At 48.4% G+C, this 13,371-nt stretch overlaps 1 non-coding gene across 1 annotated transcript; it reads right to left on the bottom strand.

Moving 5' to 3' along the window:
* Positions 1-11,040: 11,040 nt before the first annotated feature.
* TRNAC-GCA lies at positions 11,041-11,112 on the bottom strand. Its single transcript has one exon. It is a non-coding gene; the product is annotated as a tRNA-Cys (tRNA).
* Between the last annotated feature and the right edge of the window lie 2,259 nt (positions 11,113-13,371).

Consider the following 13,371-nt stretch of genomic DNA (forward strand, 5'->3'; position numbering starts at 1 on the left):
GGCAGTCTGGTTTGGGGGTTGGAGTTTGCCAAAAAATTCCCAGGAGGGAGAATGGGAGGAGGCCAGGGTGTAGCAAACCTGTTGGGACTTGTTCAATATGCGGCTTCCATTCTAGGAACAGACCCACGAGGTAAGAGGGTGGAAATGCTCTAATTTGTGGGACAGGAAACAACCCCCCTAGGTGGGGCTAGGAAAATGGGCCAGAATCCCAGGGCTGGAGCCCGACCTGATTAACCAGCGGCTGCTGTGAGATGTGAGGGGCACCCACCAGGGAGGCTGGGGGGGGCGGGTTCTTAACCTTTTTCTTTCTAAGGCCCCAACGTGCTATAAAAACTCCACGGCCCTGCATGTGCCTGGTTCTCTGCATATCACTATCATGTATGTGACTCAGTAAGATTTGACTCCATCATTGCTATTAGTATCATACTTGGAGCTGCGTTTATTTTCATAGAAATTTTAAGTTACTTTACAGACAGATTTAAAAATACAGTTTGAAGATAAATGATCTTCATCTGCACAGTGTCTAAAGTTTTGAGTTTAGCTATTTTTTTCAAACGAGCCCTGCTAAGGTAAGTACAAGCAAAATGTACGGTCTGTTATTTGATTGTAAATATTGTAAATAGCAAATGACAAAGCACAATACGGCAATAACAGTAATAATGATAATTACTCCAGCCAGGACAGGTGAGGCGTTTTAGAACTCGTTACTCAGAGAACTGAATTTAAGCATAAGACAGAAATAAAATGATGAAAGTCAGAGATCAGTTAAAAAGCTAAACTACCAGCACTGTCATCCTGACCGAATGTGAAAGAATAAAATTACAGAGACTATATGTACTTTGTGCATTTTGATAGGAAGTAAAAGGAAGTAACAACAGTAACTGAAGTGTCTGTGGTGGGGTGAGTGTGTCGGGGGGGGAGTGTGAGACACACCCGCTGTCACTTCCAGCCCAGCGGCACTCACTAGTCCGAAGGCTCGTTCACACGGCAGCAGGGGCCAGCAGCTCCCACTCCTGACCCAGAGGCAGCAGCACAGAATCTTGTCCCCCCAGCTCAGCTCAGCAGAGACTGGGCACAGAGGCAGGAGGGTGGGGCCACCCCCCCTCCCCCGCACAGCACAGGAGGCTCCTGGGAGCAGCTTGGCCGGGGCAGCTCCAAGTGGGGGGAGGGGGCAGGGCTGCAGGAAGAGCTGCAGGGCAGACAGCTGAGGAGAAGTGGGGGGAGGAGAGACAGGACACCCCTGCTGGAGGAACCCCCTCAGCAAGGCCCCCCTGGACCCTCATGTCGTCTGCCCCCCACTAAGTCTGGCCCCGTCCAGCTCTTCACAATGAGAACAGCGCTGGGCTCCCTGCCAGCGAGCTCTCCCTGCACCTGCCTCCCCCTGGCATTTCCTGGCTGCTCTGAGCGGGGTGGGATGGGACTCTGTTGACTATCATCCACCAGAGCTCCCATTTGATCGGCTCCTCTGCCCCATGAGTGTGGGGTTGTGAGTGGGGCAGCAGGTACCGAGTGTTGGACTCTTGCTCTTTCAGGGGCCGGTGACCTTCGAGGAGGTGGCTGTGTACTTCACCAGGGAAGAGGGGGCTCTGCTGGACCCCGCTCAGAGAGCCCTCTACTGGGATGTCATGCAGGAGAACTATGAGAACGTGACCTCGCTGGGTAAGGAGTCCTGTCCCCTGGGTCATTAGAAGCTGTGGGGTCTCTAAAGAACCTGAGCAGTAATAACTTTATACCTTTATTCATACAAGTTTTGACAAGTTTCCTTGCCCCCCCCCTTTTTGCCTCATCTCCCACCCACTAGAATGATTTTTAGACATTTGTCATCAGTCATTTTGAAATTGCATTTAATGTGTCCTTATTGGCTACATTAGTAACTACATTAATAACTGTTTTTTAAATTAATTAATAAAATTATAAATAAATAAAAAAATAAAAATATTTTTAAAATTATTAAAAAATAATTTAAGTAATAAAAATAGGTGTATGACTCATGCATGGCTTGTGTGACAGTCAGATGAGCTCCTCTTTTGATAGAAGTGAGTATAATGTTGCTATTCGGGACCCCACGGGAGAAGGGAGAACAGAGCCGTGGGAGGAGAGGAGAGGAGAAGGGGGGAGTAGATAATTTTGGGCTGCCAGGACATGGGGTGGGTGTGTGCAGGATTAGAGCTAAGAAGCAGCAGGGAGGGAGGAGGTTGTGAGAGACAAGGAGGGAACAGAAGAAGCTCCCAAGGTGCCAGGAGGTGGTGCCGGCTGAGAGTAATGGGAAGAAGGGGAGGGGAGTGTGGGGAAGGGCACCCAGGAAGTCGGCTGGGTGGGTCAGTGGGAGGGAGGAGAGGTTTGGGGATCTAGAGCTGTGGGGGATCCCAGACCTTTAACCCTGAATCCCTACCCAAGCCTTGTTGCTTTAGAGCCCACGCTCCAGTTTTCTTTCTGTTCAGTTTCACTTCATTATACATTTCCTCCCCCAAATATTATTATTTTAATTCTTGACCTCCCTCTGCCGCTCATTACCCCACTCCCCGTATAACCTCCCCATCTCCATGCACAGCGACCCCGGCCACCGATCCTGAGTCCTTGCTGCATCCTCCCTCCCGTAGCAGGGCCCCTACCCAGGCACAAATGGGCACTTTGTTGATAATGTCACAGGATGGTGGTGTAGCCTGTACAGTTTTTACACCTATAAGATGACGTATTGGGGCACAACTTGCCCTTGTACATGGCTACTCACAGTTAATTGAGAAGATGGAATTTGGTGAAACACACAGAAACTTGATTAAATACAGACAGTTATAACTGAAATCACAGGCAAGGATCAATCCACGTAACAGTTAGACTAAGATCAGTATAGTAAAGAGGTGCTTGCACTGTGCGGATGTACAAGTTATGACACCAATGGAAACAAAGATCGAGGGGCAAGGGAGCCCGTCAGAAGGGAGGCCCTGCTTCAGTTTACACTGTCTCGGGGACCTGACAAAATGAAAAAATGGTCACTAGGAGAGGTAATTTATCCACTTCCTTATGGTAATAGGATGGCGATATACCGCATCTGCTGCTTTGCTCTGATTACAATAATGTCAATAGCTGCCCCAACCCATATGTGACCTTTGGGAAGTCCATAATTTAGCATCAAGCCTTAATACTCATGATTTACATCACTTAGTTATTAATAATCCCAATATATAAATGTGTCCAACCGCTGAGATCCTGCATAGCAACCTAATTGCTAAAGCCCACCCCAAACGTCCTTCTTTCAGAATCCTGTGGCGTATTCCACCTGTTTGTAGTTACTCCTTAGTCTGTCAAAATGAGGGTGCGAAATATCTGACCTGGGATTCTCTCCTTAGGCCTGGGCAGGTAAATCCCAGACTTCAGCAGAACTTCTCCCACAAAGCCTCCGCCTTATATAAGGCCCTTAACTGTAGCAAGGTGAATAACCCATTTATCTATGTTCACCTCCTTGCCCCTCCACACATGGTCCAAGCTCATAAGCAATTCTCTGATCATGACATGTTACCTCTAGCGAGTATGAAATTGCCCACAAGACGTGAGACTGGCTCATAGATCGTAAACTCAGGTCGGGGTCAAGAAGAGTGAGAGTTTGGAGAGAGTCTTGTCCCCCCTCTCCCCATCTGCAGCAGCCACAAGCTGTCTTCCCTCCTGGCTCCTTGGATCTCTGAGCCTGTCCCTCCTGAGGCTGCGTGGCCCAGTTCTTGTTTCTGACCTTCTCCTTTTCCGGAAGAATTAGAGGCTGTTGCTCCTGAATGTTAGTGTGTAATTCCCCAGCCTTCTCCTCCCACTGGGGGAGTTTAATTCTCCCTCCCATTACCCCTGAGTCACTAGATTTCCTAATTCCCCAAAATGTGCTTTTGCAATGTCACAGTTCTGGGGTAGCGAAACCTTTCACCTGCCTCCATGGTCTGCTCAAGGAATGGCCCCTCAGGTGTCAGGCCTCCAGCCAGCCCCTCTCTGTGGGTAGGGACCCACATGCCTCTCCTTTTTGACCAGTGTGTGAGGATTGCAGCTTGTCCTCCACTGTGTTCACTGGACTAACATCCAGTTCCTGTGCTTTGCTTTCTCTCCAGGGGCTGTGAGCAGTGTGTGTGTGAGAGAGGTGGGACTTTTGGTGATACCTGTATGATGCCAATACACACCTCAGTTTCCCTCTGTGGTTGGTATTGCTGTGATTATAAAGAGCAGGAGACGTGAGGTGTTTTCTCACGTAGCTGTCATGGGGTGATATGAATGGGTCATTAAGGATTGGCTGGGGCCAACTTAGATCAATGGGATACCCGACAGAGACAAGGGAATAATTGTCACCTGTCCATGGGAGGATCTCAGCGTGGCTGAGTGAAGCACACATGGACTCGTTATGTTTTTGGGAGCAGGAAGAACTGGGCTCGCAGACACAGGGAGCTTTGCCGGAGTGAAGACAAATGGACAGAGACAGTGAAAAGAAACCAAACTGTTTTCTACAGCAGCCTGGCTCAAGGGCATTGGCCAGTGTGGACTATATTGTCTTCATTGCTTCTCTGTGCTAATGAAAAGACTTTCCAGTGCTGTGTTTCGGTTGACTAATAAACCCTGCAATGTTTTAAAAGTCTGCCCAGTGTCACAGCAAAAACTTGCTGAGGTGCATTGAAGCATGAATGAGGAACAGTCTCTGAACAGGAGTGTCGTTCAGCTGGACCTGCTGGCAGAGCTCACAGGTTGAAGTAGGAGTGTTGAAGCCAGAGGCTCAGTCTCAGGTGCTGAAGCTAAGTGGCCTGTCCTTGTGGAAGAGTGGGAGCCCTTGGGGGTCTAGTGCACTCAAGGGGCACCTCCCAAGGACTGTTTAAAAGCCAGGGCATTGCAGAGATCCTATGGATCCATGACAGTGCCAGAGGTTCAGCCTTAGGGGAAAAAGATACAAAACAAGAAAAGGATCTAAATGCGTGTTTACCATCTCTCCCTCTCAGTCCTCATGGGAATCCCTGATCTGTTCCAAAGTATATTAAAACCTTCCTCTAAGGCTCACCTCTTGGTTATCAGGTCATGTCCGTTTTGTTAGAGGTTTTCCCTTCACCCTCCCGCTTCCCTGGTTCTTGTCACGCAGACAGGAAGCAGCAAAAGACCAGAAGTCCAAAGTGCAGACAATGCCATGTTTATTGGGTGTCAAGTATCAGAGGGGTAGCCGTGTTAGTCTGGATCTGTAAAAGCAGCAAAGAATCCTGCAAAGAAAACTTGCATCTGAAGAAGTGGGTATTCACCCACGAAAGCTCATGCTGCAAAACGTCTGTTAGTCTATAAGGTGCCACAGGATTCTTTGATGTTTATTGGGGTTAGTTTCCAAGGAAGCATATTCTGAAGCCCTTCACACCAGTCGGGCTTATCTCGATCTACTGATACAGTCTGTTCCCCAGTGTCCCCTCCCCAGCTCTGATGCCGCAGAGCGTTTATCCCGTGTCCCTCTTCCCAGCTCTGATGCAGCTGAGCCTGGCCTGTGTTCCTGCTTCCCCCGCACACACACCTTAACAAACATGATTCCAATTTCCCTTCCCCCTCCTGTTTGACCCCGTTTATATAGTAATATTCTCAGCTATACCTTAACCAATCATTTTACTGAAATGTAACAAACCAATTCTAACATATTGTAACATAATTATCTAACCAATTATATCCCACCACCCTAATTAACTTACACCTAGCAAAATTAATTATACAGCATAATGTGTGTTTACCATCAGCCCCTCATCAGTCCTCATGAGAATCCCTGATCCGTTCCAAAGTGTATTAAAACCTTCCTTAAAGGCTTACCTCTTGGTTATCAGGTCATGTCCATTTGTTAGAGGGTTTTCCCTTCACCCTCCCACTTCCCTGGTTCTTGTCACGCAGACAGCAAGCAGCAAAAGACCAGAAGTCCAAAGCACAGATAATGCGATATTTATTGGGGTTATTTCCAAGCAAGCATATTCCACTGCCCTAATGAACTTACACCTAGAAAAATTAATTATGCAGCAGACAGAAACAATTAGAGAACCAGAGAGATTAACAATAGAAGAGTGGTGGCCATAAAGATAAAATAATACAGAAATGAGGGTTTCACAACCACAACCATTGATAAGGGATTTCTTGCCAGACAGGCTGCTGTCAAACTAAGTTTTCTTTAACCATCTTAAGATCTGTTTCTTTATCTGGTGGTGATGGGCACTATCAGGACAGGATCATCTTCCTAACAGCCCAGTAGCACCTTATTTCAGTGTGACGGGTTTGGGATGTGAGGGTGTGACCCTTCGCTTCCCAGCTTATGGCTGCCCCTGTTGCTTAGCCAAAGGCCTTATTTAGACTGTAAATTCTTCAGGACATGGGCCATCTACTGTTCTGTGTTTGTATTTGTCCTAGCACAATGGGGACCCACTGTTAGTTGCTCCTTAGGCACTAAGGTAATGCATATGATTTATAATAACAACTCTCCTGCCACTTTGAGCCAAGGAAGTTGGTCTTGGGATGTTACTGCTTAAAAATGAGCTGGGGTTAAAACCATGGACTATTCCTTGTGACAAGTATCCCACAAATTCCACCGACCTCCCTTGTTTTCTTTGCCTGCAGTAGGGCTTCCAGTTTCCAAACCTGATGTGATCTCACAGCTGGAACGAGGGGAAGAGCCGTGGGTCCCAGACCTCCAGGGCTCTGAGAAAGAAGTGCTTCCAAGAGCTGCCTGCACAGGTGAGGACTTGGTTAAACCAACTCAACAAGTGTGTGGGAATGCAGGAAACATTCGGGATGCCCTACAAAGACCCTGTGAGCTCTCCAAGTTCAGGATTGTTCCCTGCAGATGTGGAATCATTATGGCAGATGTCACTCATGGCTTCCCTCCTATTCTGACTGACAACTGGCAGCAGGTCCCTCCCCGATCTCTCTTTCCCCCGAGTGTTCTCATGAGATGCAGACCAAAACTGATCCCTTCCTCTCTCCTCTGGGGAAGGTTTTAGAGAAAATCAGCTCCTGATAGGTTTGATCTCTCCCACACATATTTTGGATTGTTCATCCCTTTTTCCATTTCTCTCTCTGTGATTTTCTTTCTTTCCGGTGCAGGTAGTGACCTATGTCTGGATTCTCTCTGTCTCCCATCAGGTGATGGGATGGTGAGTCAGAATGAGGAGGAGAAACCCCATCAGGAAGATGCTGAGCAAGGAGAACCACGTGGAACTTTATCAGGAAGATCCAAAGGGAATGTTTCCGGGAGTTATGCACTCCCAGAAAAAACAAAAGCCTGTGAGACTCAGGGGAGGCCAGAGGGAAACTTTAATAGCCTCTCAGACCTTATAACAAGCGACAGAATCAACTTGGAAGAGACACGCTACACATGCCATGAATGTGGGAAAAGCTTCAATTGGAGCTCTGCCCTTATCAGACATCAGAGAATCCACACTGGAGAGAAACCTTATGAATGCTCTGAGTGTGGGAAATGCTTCATCGATAGTTCAGCCCTCATCTCACATCAGCGAATCCACACAGGAGAAGCGCCCCACACATGCTCTGAGTGTGGGAAAAGCTTCAGTCGGAGCTCAAACCTTATCAGACATAGGAAAATCCACACAGGTGAGAAACCTTATGGATGCTCTGAGTGTGGGAAATGTTTCTTTAATCGTTCAGGCCTCATCTTACATCAGAGAATCCACACAAGGGAGACGCCTTACACGTGCACTGAGTGAGGGAAAAGCTTTAGTCAGAGCTCTGTCCTTATCAGACATCAGAGAATCCACACAGGAGAGAAGCCCTACACATGCTCTCAGTGTGGGAAAAGCTTTAGTCAGATCTCAGAGTTTATCAGTCATCGTAGAGTCCACACAGGAGAGAAGCCCTACACATGCCATGAATGTGGGAAAAGCTTCAGTCGGAGCTCTGCCCTTATCACACATCAGAGAATCCACACAGGTGAGAAACCTTATGAATGCTCTGAGTGTGGGAAATGCTTCATCGATAGTTCAGCCCTCATCTCACATCAGCGAATCCACACAGGAGAAGCGCCCCACACATGCTCAGAGTGTGGGAAAATCTTCAATCGGCGCTCACACCTTATCGTACATCAGAGAATCCACGCAGGAGAGACGCCCTACACGTGCTCTGAGTGTGGGAAAAGCTTTAATGAGAGCTCACACCTTATCAAACATAGGAAAATCCACATGGGTGAGAAATCTTATGGATGCTCTGAATGTGGGAAAAGCTTCAATCAGCACTCAAGCCTCATTAGACATCAGAAAATCCACATGAGAGAGAACTGTAATAAATCCCTTGACTAGGGTTAGCCAAAAAAATTTTTTTTTAAAAATCATATTTGCTCATTTCCCACATTGATTTTTGCACCATCTTCACCGTGGTGTCTCAGCTCCACTAGATCAGTTGCCTGCTTCTGCCTTTTGCAGCTCACCCTTCTTTGGGGTCAGTCCTGTGATCTTTTCTATCAACTCCTTTCCGTTTGAGTCACAGGAGTGTGTGTCCCTCCTGCCAGGAATGTTCATCCCTCCAGGTGGGGGGAGAGAGGTTTGATCCCAACAAGCTACACTGAGGCAAAAACTATCTGTGCCTGACATCCACTAGGGCTGTACATGTCGTTGGCTGCTCAAGTTAGTGATCTTAATGTAAAAAATTGTAGTGCAGATGCAGCCCAGGTGCAGGGGTTGCCATTAGCTTTCCCCTTGACCTGACCTAAACTCCATCACTTTCCCTAGTCTCAACAAATCCTGAGCATCACGGTTATACTGTTCCCCCATTTCACAGCAATTGTTAGTCATCGAGTTCTCCCTTGGGGAACAAATTGTTTCATTCCCAGTTGTTCTGATGTTGCTGCAGGTTGTGCTGGGGAGCAGATATTTTTATGATCATTTTCTACACTTAAACTATATTGAACTATAACAAAGAGCAGGAACAGGGCAGGGATAGGGGAAAAAAGTCATTTCCCCCATTGTAACAACAGACGTAGTTAGGGTAAGTCAGAGGGATTCCCTTATTCCCTATCACCATCCTCCTTCAATCCGTGCTAGAACCTAAGAATCCTTTTCCTTTCCCCAGTTGTGGGATGGGAGACTTCCAAAAGTGCTCCCTGTGCTATAGCACATGGCTAAGCTCAGAGAATAAACCCCAATAGCCCCTGAGCTTTGCTTTTTGAATTCTGTGTTTCTGATTACTTCAAGCCTGGGCACTGTGATTATTTACCAGTTTCTCTAGCACTGTTCCTACCACTGTTTCTGTAACATATTTTGTTTTTTTATGGGACAGGGTTCTTATTCCTTTGCCTAACCCCAAGCTGGAAGGCCAGGGTGTGTGTTTTCTCTGGCCCCTCCCCACAGACAAATCTGACAGGGTTGCACCTGCCAGGAGCAAACAAAAAGCCCCACCGGTCACACACACAAAGCAGATAGACACACACACAAGACACAGAAGAAACTGAATTATTTGAGCTATCAACATTTCCACTTTCCCACAGCATGTTAGTTCTGAAGGTTGTTTTAATTTGCTTATTTTCTTGGAACCAGAAATGGGGAAAGAGACACTGGAGTCAGTGGAATTACAGCAGGGAGGGATAAGTCTCATGATTTGTCACTAACCAAAGGCTTTGTGAACAGAGCGATAATGTTACTGAATGGTCTGGCTAACCCTGCAGTTTGAAACAATCAGCTCTATGGGTGGTAAATTGACAGAGGCTCTGCTGCTGATCATGAAATAGAAGCACATTACCTTTAAACAGCTGCTATTTCAATGCCTCTGGAAGTACAGAAAACAAAGATCTGTGTTAAAGGAAAGTTGCCATTTCTCAGAGCCCCAATTTCTATTGTGTGTGTACAGGAAGGTTTGAATGTGTAGCAGGTAGTTTGGTCAAGCTTAGCTATTTTATGTGTGTAACAGGCTCCTGCCCACCTCCAGCAGAGGTTTCAATCACATACGATGGCAACTTACCGAATGTCACACAAATTAGTCCATCCCTCCCCCTATTCAGTCTCTGACCGGAATGTTCGAATGAGGCAGAGAACTGGGAAAGTATCGCAGTAGGAATACATTAACAAGTGGGATTAATCAGAGCTGGGCTGCAGACAGAGCCTGTTCTACAGCTGGTGAAGTGACAGGGACACACTCCCGCTAGTGCCGACTCTGAAATAACAGCAGAAGCAGATTGAAGAGAATGAGCTCATGGGCAGCTGCCCTGTCAGTGCATCACTCACCTGGCAGGTGTTACACAAAACATGGCACTTCCCCCGCACTGCCACCACTTCATCATACTGTCCATGTGGCTGTTTGTCCTGCAGGACTTTGATCTCTCCAGGTGGTCCATGGTGATTCATAACAGAGCCATTGGGGTGCAGGAGTCATCCCAATGGAAATCTCTCCACTTCTTTCTCAGTGTTACCTTCTTAGCCCTGGCTTTGGAGATGACATTAGCCTTATCCTGTCTTGATTTTAGGTAGGATTTTGATCACCTTCTGGGGCTTGGCAGCTTAGAACTTTTGAGGGCTTTTCTCTGCCTTTTTGGTCCCTGCTGCAGTCAGTACATTCTAGACATGGGCATGGTGACCTCCCTGGGGATCTTGACAGCTTTAGCCAGCTTCTTGGTGGCTATTTTCCTGCTCACAGCCACTGTCTTCTTCTCGTGCCTTGTCCGGGGGGCCAGCTGCTGGTTGAATGGGAAGGAGCCAAAGTGCTGGTGACTTTAGCTCGCACCAAGTGGCCTTTGCTCATCAGACTCCTGAACCCCAACTGGATGTGGGTCTTGTTCTTCTGCACAGCACAGCCCTGGAGAGGAGGAATCTGCAAATGTACATTCATATGATCCCTTTGTTTAATTGATGAAAACATAAACTAGACACTTAGAGGCTAGGAACTGATTTCAGCTGATGGACAGGTTTGCTAGGTTTTTATGCATTTGGACAGTGATATGTTGAGTGTTTACATTCATTTCAAGCATCCCCGTATAGTGGAGCTCCTGAACATAATGGAGAATGGTAATCAAAATGTTTTCCCTTTTTTTTAAAAATAAAAAAATAAAAGAATAAGGAGAGGCTTATTAGAGGGCACTTGGATTTGAAGCAAGGACCACTTGATCTGCAGTCAAACACTCTACCACTGAGCTATACCTCCATGAGAGCAGATGCTTTCCCCGTTGTAGCTGAAGCACATCAGTGATTCCAATAGCAGGGGCAGGTTCTCTCTGGGGCACAGAGATTTTTTGGGGAGTTGGTGGCTCCTTTCTTTCCTCACCCTGGAGTAAACTCAGCTTTTTATTCCATGGTACATGTTTTATGGACTAACAGCAGCAGCTTGAAGAAAGAGGAGAGTGAATATCTCACCCTCAGGGCTGAAGGTGGCCACGTCCCCTCTGTCTGACCGTTGCCATTGCAGGAGAGAAGGTTTCAATGGAATTGAATGCCCTGACTCAGACTAGAGACACAGAAAGGTTTTGCTGTTCGTTGAACAGCAAAGGAAATTGTGTCTGTATGTGAAACTGAGGAGGGACATGAAACGCCCACAGGGTGGCGCAATGCCCTAAGCTAAGGCAGGAGGGTGAAGGAATGGGGCTGAGGAATGACTGAAATGGACTCACCTGGGATTGAAATGACGTTTGTTTGTGTCGGGCAGTGAGAAATGTGACATTAATTCAGATGCAGGGTTGAGGCTTCTTTAGCTCCTTGTAGAACTTGAACTTGATTTCCCTGAAGGGAGAAAGGGAAAGTCTGAGGCGGCCTTTAGTCCCTGGCTGGAGCAGTGTATGAAAAAGGCTCCAGAGACGCAGCTGGCAATTACAGGCCACTGAGGCTAACGTCAGTACCAGGCACATTGGGTGGAATTGTAGAGCCCAATGATTAGACTCATAGCTAACCAGGATTTGCTGGGTGTATCTATTGGGTTTCCGGGAAACGGGGTGGGCGGAAGCCCGCCCAATGCTAATGGATCCCCCCTCAGCCTAAGGGGAGGATCCACAGGGCCTCAGAAACCCACTAATTTCGGGGGACAACTAATAAAAGAACAGGGACAGGAGTGAGGTCAAAGTGTCATAAGAAGGGAGCCTGACGGGGACACCGAGCAGAGAACCCCGGACAGCGCCCACTGCTCCTCGAAGGTGTCAAGGGAGCCAGCGGACGCCGCCCAGAGGAACTCCGCCCGGAGACGTAAACGGACTAAGGACCGGAAACAATCCCCACAGTCGCAGGACTCTCTGTTGGCCAACCGCCTCTCCCTGGTCACGTAGATGGCCATTTTAGCCAGGGCGAGGAGGAGGTTGACCAGGAGGTCCCGCGACTTTGTGGGGCCACGGATAGGGAGTGCATGGAGAAGGAGGTGGGGGAAAAGTGCAGCCAGAAACGCAATAGGATATTGGTGAGGAGCCAGTATAGGGGCTGCATTCTGGTGCACTCTAAATAAACGTGCACCAGGGTCTCCACTTTGTTGGGTGTAGCGGGGTGGTCCCCTGCTCCTGCCCTGCGGGGCTTGAAGCAGCCCAGGAGAGGGCTGGGGCTGGGGCAAGGAGCCTGGGCTGATTGGGGAAAGCAGGCTCAGCTGTGGCCATGCCCCAGTCAGGCCCAGCTGGCCCCTAAAAGAGGCTGTGAGCCAGGAGCCCAGTCAGTCTCCCTCTGCTTGTAGCGAGAGAAGGGCCTGGCTGCAGGGACCCAAGCAAGACACCTAGAGTGGGAGCAGGGCTGGGGAAGGGCCAGAGGAGCTTGGAGCTCTGGCCTGGAAAGCCCCAGGCTGCAGGCCTGACTATAGGCTGAATAGGTGCAGGGCTGCAAGGGGGCAGCCCAGGGGGAAGCAGAGGCGGCAGGTCCAAACCCCTTTGCCTGTGATGAGTGGCTCATACTGCAGTCTGCCCCAGTGCACGGGGGCTGGATGGAGACTGGGCAGTAGCCAAGACTGAGGTGAAGTGGGGATAGTGGGTGGGGGTTCCCCTGGGAGGGGGAGACCCAGAACTGTGGGGGTACTGCCAGAGTAAAAGGGGCACCGGGGTCCTGGGAGGGACAGCGGGCCAGCTGCAGTAAGGCGGATCACCGGCCTGCAGAGGGTGCTCTGACGGCTGGAGAGCTAATTCCCAGGACGACCAGCAGGAGGTGCCGCCGGGTGAGTCTGCCCCCGCTTACATTGGGGAAGAATGAACATGGTTTTTGTAAAGGAAAATCATGCCTCACGAATCTACTATAATTCTTTGAGGGAGTCAACAAGCATGTAGATAAAGGTGATCCCGTGGATATAGTATACTTAGATTTTCAGAAAACCTTTGAGAAGGTCTCTCCCCAAAGGCTCTGAAGCAAAATGGGATAAGATGGAAGGTCCTCTCTGGGTTAGGTAACTGGTTCAAAGACAAGAACGAAAGGGTCTGATTTTCAGAATGGAGAAAGGTAAATAGTG

The sequence above is a fragment of the Mauremys mutica genome, chromosome 14 (assembly GCF_020497125.1).
Source record: "Mauremys mutica isolate MM-2020 ecotype Southern chromosome 14, ASM2049712v1, whole genome shotgun sequence".
In the NCBI taxonomy this organism is placed as follows: domain Eukaryota; kingdom Metazoa; phylum Chordata; order Testudines; family Geoemydidae; genus Mauremys; species Mauremys mutica.